At 41.0% G+C, this 9,550-nt stretch overlaps 1 protein-coding gene across 1 annotated transcript in view; it reads left to right on the forward strand.

Moving 5' to 3' along the window:
- The first annotated feature begins 6,711 nt into the window (after positions 1 to 6,711).
- slitrk3a (SLIT and NTRK-like family, member 3a) overlaps positions 6,712 to 9,550 on the forward strand; it is an 18,897-nt gene continuing 16,058 nt past the window's right edge. The window contains exons 1-2 of the mRNA XM_024277291.2: positions 6,712 to 8,537; positions 9,026 to 9,113. The gene's annotated coding sequence lies outside the window, so the exon portion shown is untranslated. The remainder of the gene's footprint in view (positions 8,538 to 9,025; positions 9,114 to 9,550) is intronic.

Below are 9,550 nucleotides of genomic sequence, written 5' to 3' on the forward strand. Positions count from 1 at the left end.
AAAATTACATCCATCGATCCAAGCTTGTCCTTCTTACAACTTTTGAAAAAGTTACTGTAATTAGATTTACCTTTTTTTTTCTAAGATCACATTTTGGTCCTTGAAAGTCTGGCTCATTGCAACACAACACTTTTACATTTAAGTTTTCCTTGAAAGATCCTTTTTTTTATATATTTGAGTCAGAAATTAAGTTTTACTGTAAAAGAATATATTTTGCTGCTGGCCATCTCCACTGTCATTTACCTCGGAACATTTCCTTTTTAGGATCAAGTTGGAGGCATTTTTTTCAGCACCCCACACTGTCAGAAAAGTGGATAAAATTCTGTTGGTTTGTAGACTTGTCTTAAATATAGCTTGACTTGCATATATTTGAAGTAGAATTATAAAAAGCGATCTAAAGACAACCTTAACTAAGAAATAATCTATTTCTTTTTTCTTTGCTAGCCAATAAACGTTATTGATTACTTTTAATGATCCAGACAGCAGTGCAAGAATTAGAATCGGCTTCATTGATCAAGAATGAGTGCACACAGGGAAATTTACATTGGTGACTTATTCGAACTTGGATAAGTAGATAGCAAACAGGAAAAATAAAACAGGTGTAAAGATAAAAAAGACATGCATGACATTTAAGCCATTTAGAAAGTTCTTATATTTGGGGTTTAACACTCTGTGACCAGGCAAGAGTTTGTCCGAGCGATGGCTCGGGGGTTGAAGCTGTCTTTGTGGCGAGTGGTTTTGGCGAACAGAGCTCTGAAACGCCATCCTGAAGGGAGGAGTCTAAACAGATTGTATCTGCTGAGATTTTACCAACCCATTTCCTAACCCTAGACTGGTACAGGTCCTGGATGGAGGGAAGGTTGGAGCCTATAATTGTCTCTGCAGACCTGATAGTTCTCTGAAGCTTGTCCATGTCCTGTTTGGTTACAGACCCAAACCAGACCGTGATGGATGTGGTCCGGACAAACTGGATATTTGCTGGGTTTTAATGGTGGGCTGCATGGCCCCCAAGGGGAAAGAATAGAATAGAATATAATAGAATAGAATAGAAATACATAAGTCATTCTAAGATGGGAAATTTGGCTGTTGCAACAAATAGACTTTATTTACAGAAGATAAAAAGAATGAAGTGTTGCACGGTGGTGCAGTGGTTAACACTTTTGCCTCACAGCAAGAAGGCCCCGGTTCAAATCCCAGCTGGAGGATCTGAAACAGAAACACCAACTGGGGACCTTTCTGTGTGCATGTTCTCCCCGTGCATGCGTGGGTTTTCACCGGGGACTCCGGCTTCCTCCAACCATCCAAAAACATGCTTCATAGGTTAATTGGTGACTCAAAATTGCCCCTAGATGTGAAAGTGAGAGTGGATGGGTGTGTGATTGAGGCCCTGCCACAGACTGGCAACCTGTCCAGGGTGAACCCCGCCTTCGCCCATCAGTAGCCGGGTTAGGCTCCGGCACCCCCGCGACCCCGAAAGGGACAACACGGTCAAGAAGATGAATGAATGAAAAAGAATGAATACAAGTAAACAAAGGTGCAAATTCTACTGTGCAGAATATTATAAGCTGTGTGCAATTTAAGGCAGTAATGACCATCCGTCATGACAACATTCAGTTGGTGAATTATCTGTTATCTGTTATCTGTTGTTTGTCCAGAACTGGGTGGAGAGCTTGGTCTGGGTTATCTATGATGGGCAACAGCTTGTTGAGAGTCCTCCTCTCCACCACTGCTTCAAAAGGCAGCCAATGATGGACCCAGTCTTTCTGACCAGTTTGTTTAGTCTGTTGGTGTCACCTGCAGCAACGCTGCCTCCCCAGCAGACCACAGACTGGTAATAGATCTTGCTGCACATGAAACCTGATTTTTGGTGCCTGGAATATGTTGAAATAGGTATTTTATTTGTCAAGGATTAAATAATAATCACTTACATTTTTTTAAGGATAATTACACTACTCCCTAATCGGGATCCGAATCCCCAACCTCTTTAATGCAGGGGTGCCCATTCCTGGTCCTCAAGAGCTACCACCCTACCTGTTTTCCAGCTCTCCCTGCACTGCTTCCTGCCGATTACCAGGCGTTCATTGGATCAGAATGTGAAGACATCTGATGGAGCTAATCAGCAGCTGGCAGGACTTGGAGATCTGGAGAATAGACAGGGTGGTATAGCTCTCAAGGACCAGGAATGGGCAGCCCTGCTTTAATGGAAGGCAGCCGAGCTAACCACTTCAACAACATTTGATACGGCTCACTCAACATGGTAGATTTTAAGGTGTAAATGTGGCACTTGAGTTCGTCTCAATTCGTGTCTATACCATTGACTTAACATTGAAACTGGCCACCTAAGCTGTGCAAATCACGTTCGTTGTGAATGGACCTTAAAGGATGGTTGTGTTTCACATCAGTTTATAAAGATTTGTGTTTTTGGTTTCTCATGAAAAAATAACAATCAAATAACAATCCAAAAGAGTAAAACAAAGAAAGTGAAAACAGTCTATATGAGCTGTCTTACGTTTTGATTTCAAAGTCCTTGGAGAAATCCTTTTTACCTCGCTTTGTTTTTTTGTTCATGTGAGGAATGGTGCTTTTTAGCTCACTCTTTCTTTTGGTTGTGTGTTTTTTTTTTTCTGGCATTCTTTGAATTCAACCATGCTCTGTTTTCAGATGTGTTTACCTCACTCACACCAGGACTCCATTTTAATTATCCACAACTGTTTCCTTGAAGCCCATTGTTTTGGATTTTTTTGCTGTTTACTCCCAGGTCCTCAATTGTACTCACTACTATCTCATCATGTTTCAGGGTTATTTTTTGTCACGTTTTACTCCATGTTTGCTTTTGATTTATTTATTTATTTTCAGTTTAAGTTAAATTTGCTTTCACAAGTCGTGGTCTTCTGTTTTTTTGTTTGTTTGTTTGTTTGTTTGTTTTTTTTGGTCCTCCATAAGCCTCCATTCCTGACATTTTAAACCAAAATGCCATGAAATATTGTCAGTATTTTATGGTTTTGTGACAAAGCAGCTAAATATCACAAAATGGCATTGAGCGTGTTTTATTTCTGAACAACTATAAATAAATAAATAAATCTGCAACCACTTTAAAGTCTTTTTGAAAACATTTAAGATGAGATTGTGTTTGATTAGAATTTTCCTGAACCCTGACTTTAATAGTGTTGCTTAAGTTTAAGTGTGACTAACACAAACTGAAAAGGCTGTTCATGTTTGCTTGTGCAGAGAGAGGCCGCTTCATTCACTGCATGAAGGGACAATGGATGTTGCAGAGGAGGAGACGGACAAAATGCAGAAACAAGGACAACCAGGACAGAATGTTCCATGTTAAGTTCTTATATTTCATTTTCTCACAGTGGAAGCAATTAATAATAAACTTTGCATTACCACACTGTTCATAATCCTTTTGTGTCGTGTTACAACAATGCTATAAACCCAAGTTACAGTGGCGATATGATGAGAAGGTCTGTTAATAAAATAGACAAGGACACACAATGTCATTTTGTGTTTGTGTATTTTGAGTGTGTGAGAGGGGCCTAATGAGGAAGATGAAATGAAAAACACATGTTGATGTTTTCCACTGGGATGTTTCGTCCTCCTGAACTTTGTTCTTTCTTGCATCACACACAGATGTGACCAAAAAATAATGTTCAGCTCCCAAAGGGTGCACAAAAAGAATTAACCTAAAAAGATTCACAAAAGCAAACCCGGGTGTCACACTTGACTTGTTGCAGGATCCCTTATATTGGCTAATCCTGCGAGAGTCCGCCTCTGTAGAGGAAACTTAATATCTCAAAGGCACATAAGGGTTTAGCTTCATTTTTAGTAGAAATAAAATTCTCCTGGCTTCTGGTGAAGAAAAGAAAAAAAAAACATGTCTGCGATGCTGAAAGTGAGCCTTGTTCAAATTGAATAAACTGATCTCCTTATAGAACGCTTTTCTCTTCTGCTTTTCAGGTCAAACTTCTACCGTGCCAGTCCAAGCACTGAACTACAAAGCAAAACTTTTAAAGCAAAATCAAATGTGAATTCCGTATTCTCCCAGTCTCCTTCCTTCATTGCCTCATCTACAGTTTCTCAACAGATGTCATTCCTCAGCACCTTTCCAAACTCCTTGTAATGTATTTTGTGAAGGACAAGTCTCTCAGTGCATCATTAAAACAGAGAGGGAATCGCTCACATAAGATTTGTGGTCCGTTTTGTTTCCAAGGTGGTTTAGATTAAAGTCTTTAAGATGTTCACAATTTTATTTTTGATGTTTTTTATTTTATTTTACTGAACGTTGATTAAAGTTTAGAATTAAATGCCCTTCACTTGCACTTGGGCTTTTGTTAGGCATTTGTGTTACAGCCTTTTATTGTTAAGAAAGTTTATCTCAATACAATGTTACAAAATAAAGTAGTTCTGATGAAAACTGTTAATTTTTCCATTCTTGTTTTCATAATTAATGTAGAACAGCTAAATTCCACGAAGCACACATTTTTTTTCCTAAAAAAAAGGCCAAATATTAATTTGTGATTAATCGCGAGTTAACTATGGGCAATGCGATTAATTAAATTAATAGCCTGACAGCTCTAATATATATATATATATATTTCAGTTTTTAGAACAGGTTTCCATTTTCAATTTACCAAAACATAAGAGGTTTCCTAGACAAATCCTGAACAATTGCTGAGCCATGTCCATCTTTAACCATTTTTTTTTTTTTTTTGCACCAGTGAATAAGTAGAATATGAAAAAAGACCAAAATTTGGCTTTTTTGACACTTACATGAAACTCTGTAAGACAGGAACCCACACAGAGAGGGCTTTGCCAGAACACAGACTGGCAGAAATGAAGCAGGCAGCCAGTCGGCCATACAGGCAGCCCATCAGGTAGAAAGACTAGCAGGCAGCCAGGTGGGGATGTAAGTGGACAACAAGAAAGGCAGACCAGTGACACATTGGTTACACTGACTCAAGCAGTCAACCAAACTGACAGGAGGAAAGACAGGTGGACAGATGCAAAGAAAAAATAGGGAATTATTTGACTATGGGTGGGCTGCTTGACACCACCAACGACAATCGGAAGAACAGTTATGGAGTTTTAAAAGAAGAAAAGTTTCAGTTTTTTTTTTTTTTTTACCTTCTCTTATTACCATATACGGTGTCACCCAGTTGCCACAGACAGTCATTTAAATCTCATTTGAGCAACATTTACATATATGCTAACCGTTTCTATGCTAACTCTTTAATATGAAAGAATGATTTGTTGCTATGCAGCCAAAGGGAGAACATGAAAGGAGCAGATCTTTTCTGCTGAATATTTACGGCGTGTTTCCACAAACAGATGGCATCTCTCTGCCGGTGCGGTACTGTACTCTTTAGTGGTGCATCTCTGTGACGGTTTTCATTTTGGAGCTGTGCTTGATTGTGAATCCCTCCACCGCCTTCCTTCCTTTTGGTTATGGAGCTATCTGCTGTCTGCGAAGACAGAGTTGTCACTGACATGCCTTTATCATCCACTGATGACCTTAAAATGTCAGCGATGCTTAAGCTGACTTTAATGTCTCGCCGTGTCCAGAGAACTTTAGTCACTCACTCTGACTTTGGCTTCACCACTACAAATTACAGCTTCCTCTCTTTTAGTTAGTCTAATTTTCATGAAATCAGCCGGAGAAAGATGATAATGTTTGTTGGAGCATCCTTTGAATACAAAAATTTCAAATGATTCATCTTTCTGGTGTAGAAAGTTGTTTTAATCCACTTTCATGGAATTAATTAGTTGATAACACTGAGGGGCTGAAGGGCCCTCCGAGACTTCTCATAACTTATTCTCTTTGTGTTGCAATAAAACATTTTAACCACTTTCCCTTCTAGGAGCCGCTGAGCTCAGAAGAACACTTGTCAACTCCGGAGTGATCACTGTCCACTGCATGATGTGTGTGTAAGGTTTAAATGGTGATCTCATTAGCCCCAATCTGTACTTTGTACTCCACAACTCCTCCAAATGACAAACTCTGTCCAGTGTATGTCCTGCAAGCTAAACGCAGGGTTAGTGGAAGCCTTCTGTCAGCCTATGTGACAGCTGACAGACTCATGGGGTGAATGATGGCACTTCACCAAGAAGAATGGCAGTTTTACGCACCACCAGCTGCTCCCCAACACACCCTTCTAACCTCCCTCGTATGTATGTGTAACATTGCACTTGGGAGTGTACTAACATAGATTGTTTCTTCAGTTTGTATAAAATACGGGCTGATTAACACTAAAACAATCCGGGAGTATATAGGGCTGGGTTGATAAAATTGATCAATCGATTGGAATCGATTTATAAAAATATAAATCTATGTAGCACATAAAGCTAAAGTCGGCTAGCTTAATGCTAAAGTTTAATACAATTTCCGATAGTACGGCTAATGCTAACGCTCAGTTGACTAAAACATTACACCTGTGTAAACTCACAGACATTAATTTTCCAAACTTTTTCAAAGAAATATTTTTAAAGTAACCATCTGTGGTCTAAAGCAGTTTTTTGATCATTCTTTCTTCGTCTTCCTAAAAAAGTCTACTTCTATAACGCGATCGCCACCTAGTGGTCAAACTAAAACGTCCTCCAGGAGAAGTAGAACATTTTTGTTAGAACTTCTCCTTTAGAGAATCCATGTAACACTGTATGATATTAACAATCTCATTATTTTACTAATATTTACAGTATGTGAACTGTATCAGATTAATATTAAAATAATCAAAACAAATAATAGATTATTAATGTATTTCAAAACAAATATGTAAAAGGTGTAAAGTCAAAATTGAATTGAATGAAAGAAAAGAAAAAAAAAAAATAAGAATTGAATCCATTCTGGAAATCATAATTGATACCCAGCCCTATCTGGAGTTAAAAAAAAAAGCAAAAAACTTTTATTTTGAAAGTTTTTGGTCGTTTTCCCTCTATTTTTGGTATTTTATTTAAGAGTCAATATGTGAACCTCATTTGGGATGCAGAGATGAGCTGTGGAGCAAGTGGGAATAACATTAAAGAGCTCATGAGCCCAATGAGGCAACATTTAAGGCTACAAGCATGCTGCATATTCAATTATTACCTATATATCCATCAAATGAATATGTCCCCAAAGTGTCATCATTCAATCCAGCATGACATGGAAGTAGTAAATCCTATTAGGAAGCAATGGCGACTGGGACTTGTCTTTAGGCGTTTGCCAAATGCCCCACCAGTGAAATATGCATGAAATCAATAAATCACAACGGAATTCTGTTCAACTCTTTTTATAGGTGAGTTTGCCACACACACATAGCTACTCCTCACAGAAATCTGTTAAATGACAGCCGGGAATCTGCTCAAATGCGTCACAGAGGCTCTATCTGGAGTTGTTCAATAACCAGACGCGCAGTGAGAAAACCACTGCCCTCCACTGCAATCAGCCCCCTCTGTGCAGGGCTGCGGAACCAGGAAGGGTCGATGCCACCACAGTCCTGCTTTCTGAGGGGCGACGTGACTCGCAATGCGGGCTTGTGTTGCCCGCTGGAGGTGAGTCTTGGGACGGCAGGCAAAACGGCGCACGCCGTGGACGGCGGGCGCCACCCTCAAGGTCTCCACAGATGGGGTGGGGGACACACAAGCCTATGCTGGACTCCCCCCACACAAGAGACAGAGTATAATTGGCATCTTAAATGTTTAAAAAAAAATATATATATATATATATATATATATATATCGCAGATATATGATTTACACGGAGGGAGAACTTGCGCCATCCACAGGTTTGGCAGTCTGGCTCACACACCCTGCGCTGCGCGTTCCCGATCTCTTATTTATTTAAATCTCCTTCACGAGCGCGACCCCGCGGCGAAAGCTCTCTCCTCTCTCCCCATCTCTCCTCACTTTGCTTCCTTTCCTCCTCTCGACAGCATCCAGAACTATAGCGCAGCCGTTCCCATCACTCCTTGTGGCTCCCCACCTCCTCTGCCAGATCTCTCTGCTCTGCATCTCTCGTCCCCTCCATCACCCTCTCCGCCTTGGTCCTGCACTTCTCTGACGCACGCCAGGGCACCGGAGCCGAACAGACATAGAGGGAGAAACAGCAGCAGATGACCGAGGCAGCGCAGATTTTCATCCACATGCCCATGCTGCTGCTGCTACGCTGGACAGAGACGCGCAGCCAGATTCGGGTAGAAAAAGCCCTCACCCGGCTACAGTGCTGTTGACTCGGGAGGAAGTGCAAGTGGACGAACAGAAGTCGAGGAATTGTGTACTATTTAAGCAAACTGGTCGTTAAAAAAGCGGGGGAGCGGAGGACCAAAAAAAAAAAAAGCAAAAAAAGAGGGAAAGCCAGATTTTCACGGGGGAGTGAGTGGGAGAGATCTCATTCGCATCACGTTTTCATTTCTCCTCTTTGCCTCAGCCAAAGAGAGAGGGTGAGGAAACAGGGACAGAGGAGGAGGAAGAGAGAAAGAGAAGGGGGCCACAGATAGATCTAACGAGATCCAAGCAAGTTCTCCTTTCCTGATGCTTTCCAATTGCACTGCGCAACTAAGGTGAGCAGTTTAAGGCTGTTTCCATATGTACCACAAGGATCTCACCCTTAAAGTGAGGAGTGTGTGTGTGTGTGTGTGCGCGCGCGCGCGCAATTCTGGAGGTTGCTAGTGTGTGCATAGCCATGGATACGCGCTCTCTGCGCACCAGGGATAATGATCAGATTGACTTATCAAATCTTATTTTAGCTTGTTTTTGCTTGTGCCATCAAAAAAAAGGGTTCCCGTTTTATGCTCAGCATGCATCCCACCTCCCACTCTGTTGTCAACGTCTTTCTGTTTTTATCCACTTTTTTAATGTTATTTTTATGGCAAGAATAGATCCATTAAATCTAGGAACTTGTTTACCTCATACTAACTTGATTTTAGTGAACTGCGCTACAGAGAAATCCATGTCTCGTTGCGCATCTCTGTGGCTGTCCTTTCCACGCGCTCCGATTCTCCCTAACGCCTCTATCATCCTCTTTTCTGGTCCTCCTTCCCGCATGCAGCCCGGCATCGGACGGCGAGCGGGACGCACAGTGGAACAACAGAACACATCGCAGGAGGAGATGTGAAGTTGGAATCCCACAAAACTAAGTACGTATAGCACCCGATCCGACACAACCCAGGGGATTATGGTGGCGCAAACATATTCTCAGTGTCCCTCAATTTTTTTTCGGGTTTTTTTTCCTATATTTGTTTATTTCTTTCGCATCCTGACTTTTGATTGCTATTGTGGAGACGTTAATCCTGGAGGATTACGCGCGGAGGAACGATTGAAAACAATGACGGTTTACAGCAGGAAGATGACGAGGACTTTTTTTTTTTTTTTTAACTCAGTTTAACTGTCACGTATCTATATCTATATATTTTTGGGATTACATCCGCCCTCGTTTTTTCCCTCATTTTTTGTCTTCTCGTTCGGCTTGTTGCTTTCAGCACCATGGACAGCGTCTGTGCACATCCCTGGATTTTCTACACTTTTTTTCTCCTGCGTGAGATGGTTGTTCGTGAGGATTGTGCACATATGATCA

The sequence above is a fragment of the Oryzias melastigma genome, linkage group LG13, assembly GCF_002922805.2.
Source record: "Oryzias melastigma strain HK-1 linkage group LG13, ASM292280v2, whole genome shotgun sequence".
NCBI lineage: Eukaryota > Metazoa > Chordata > Actinopteri > Beloniformes > Adrianichthyidae > Oryzias > Oryzias melastigma.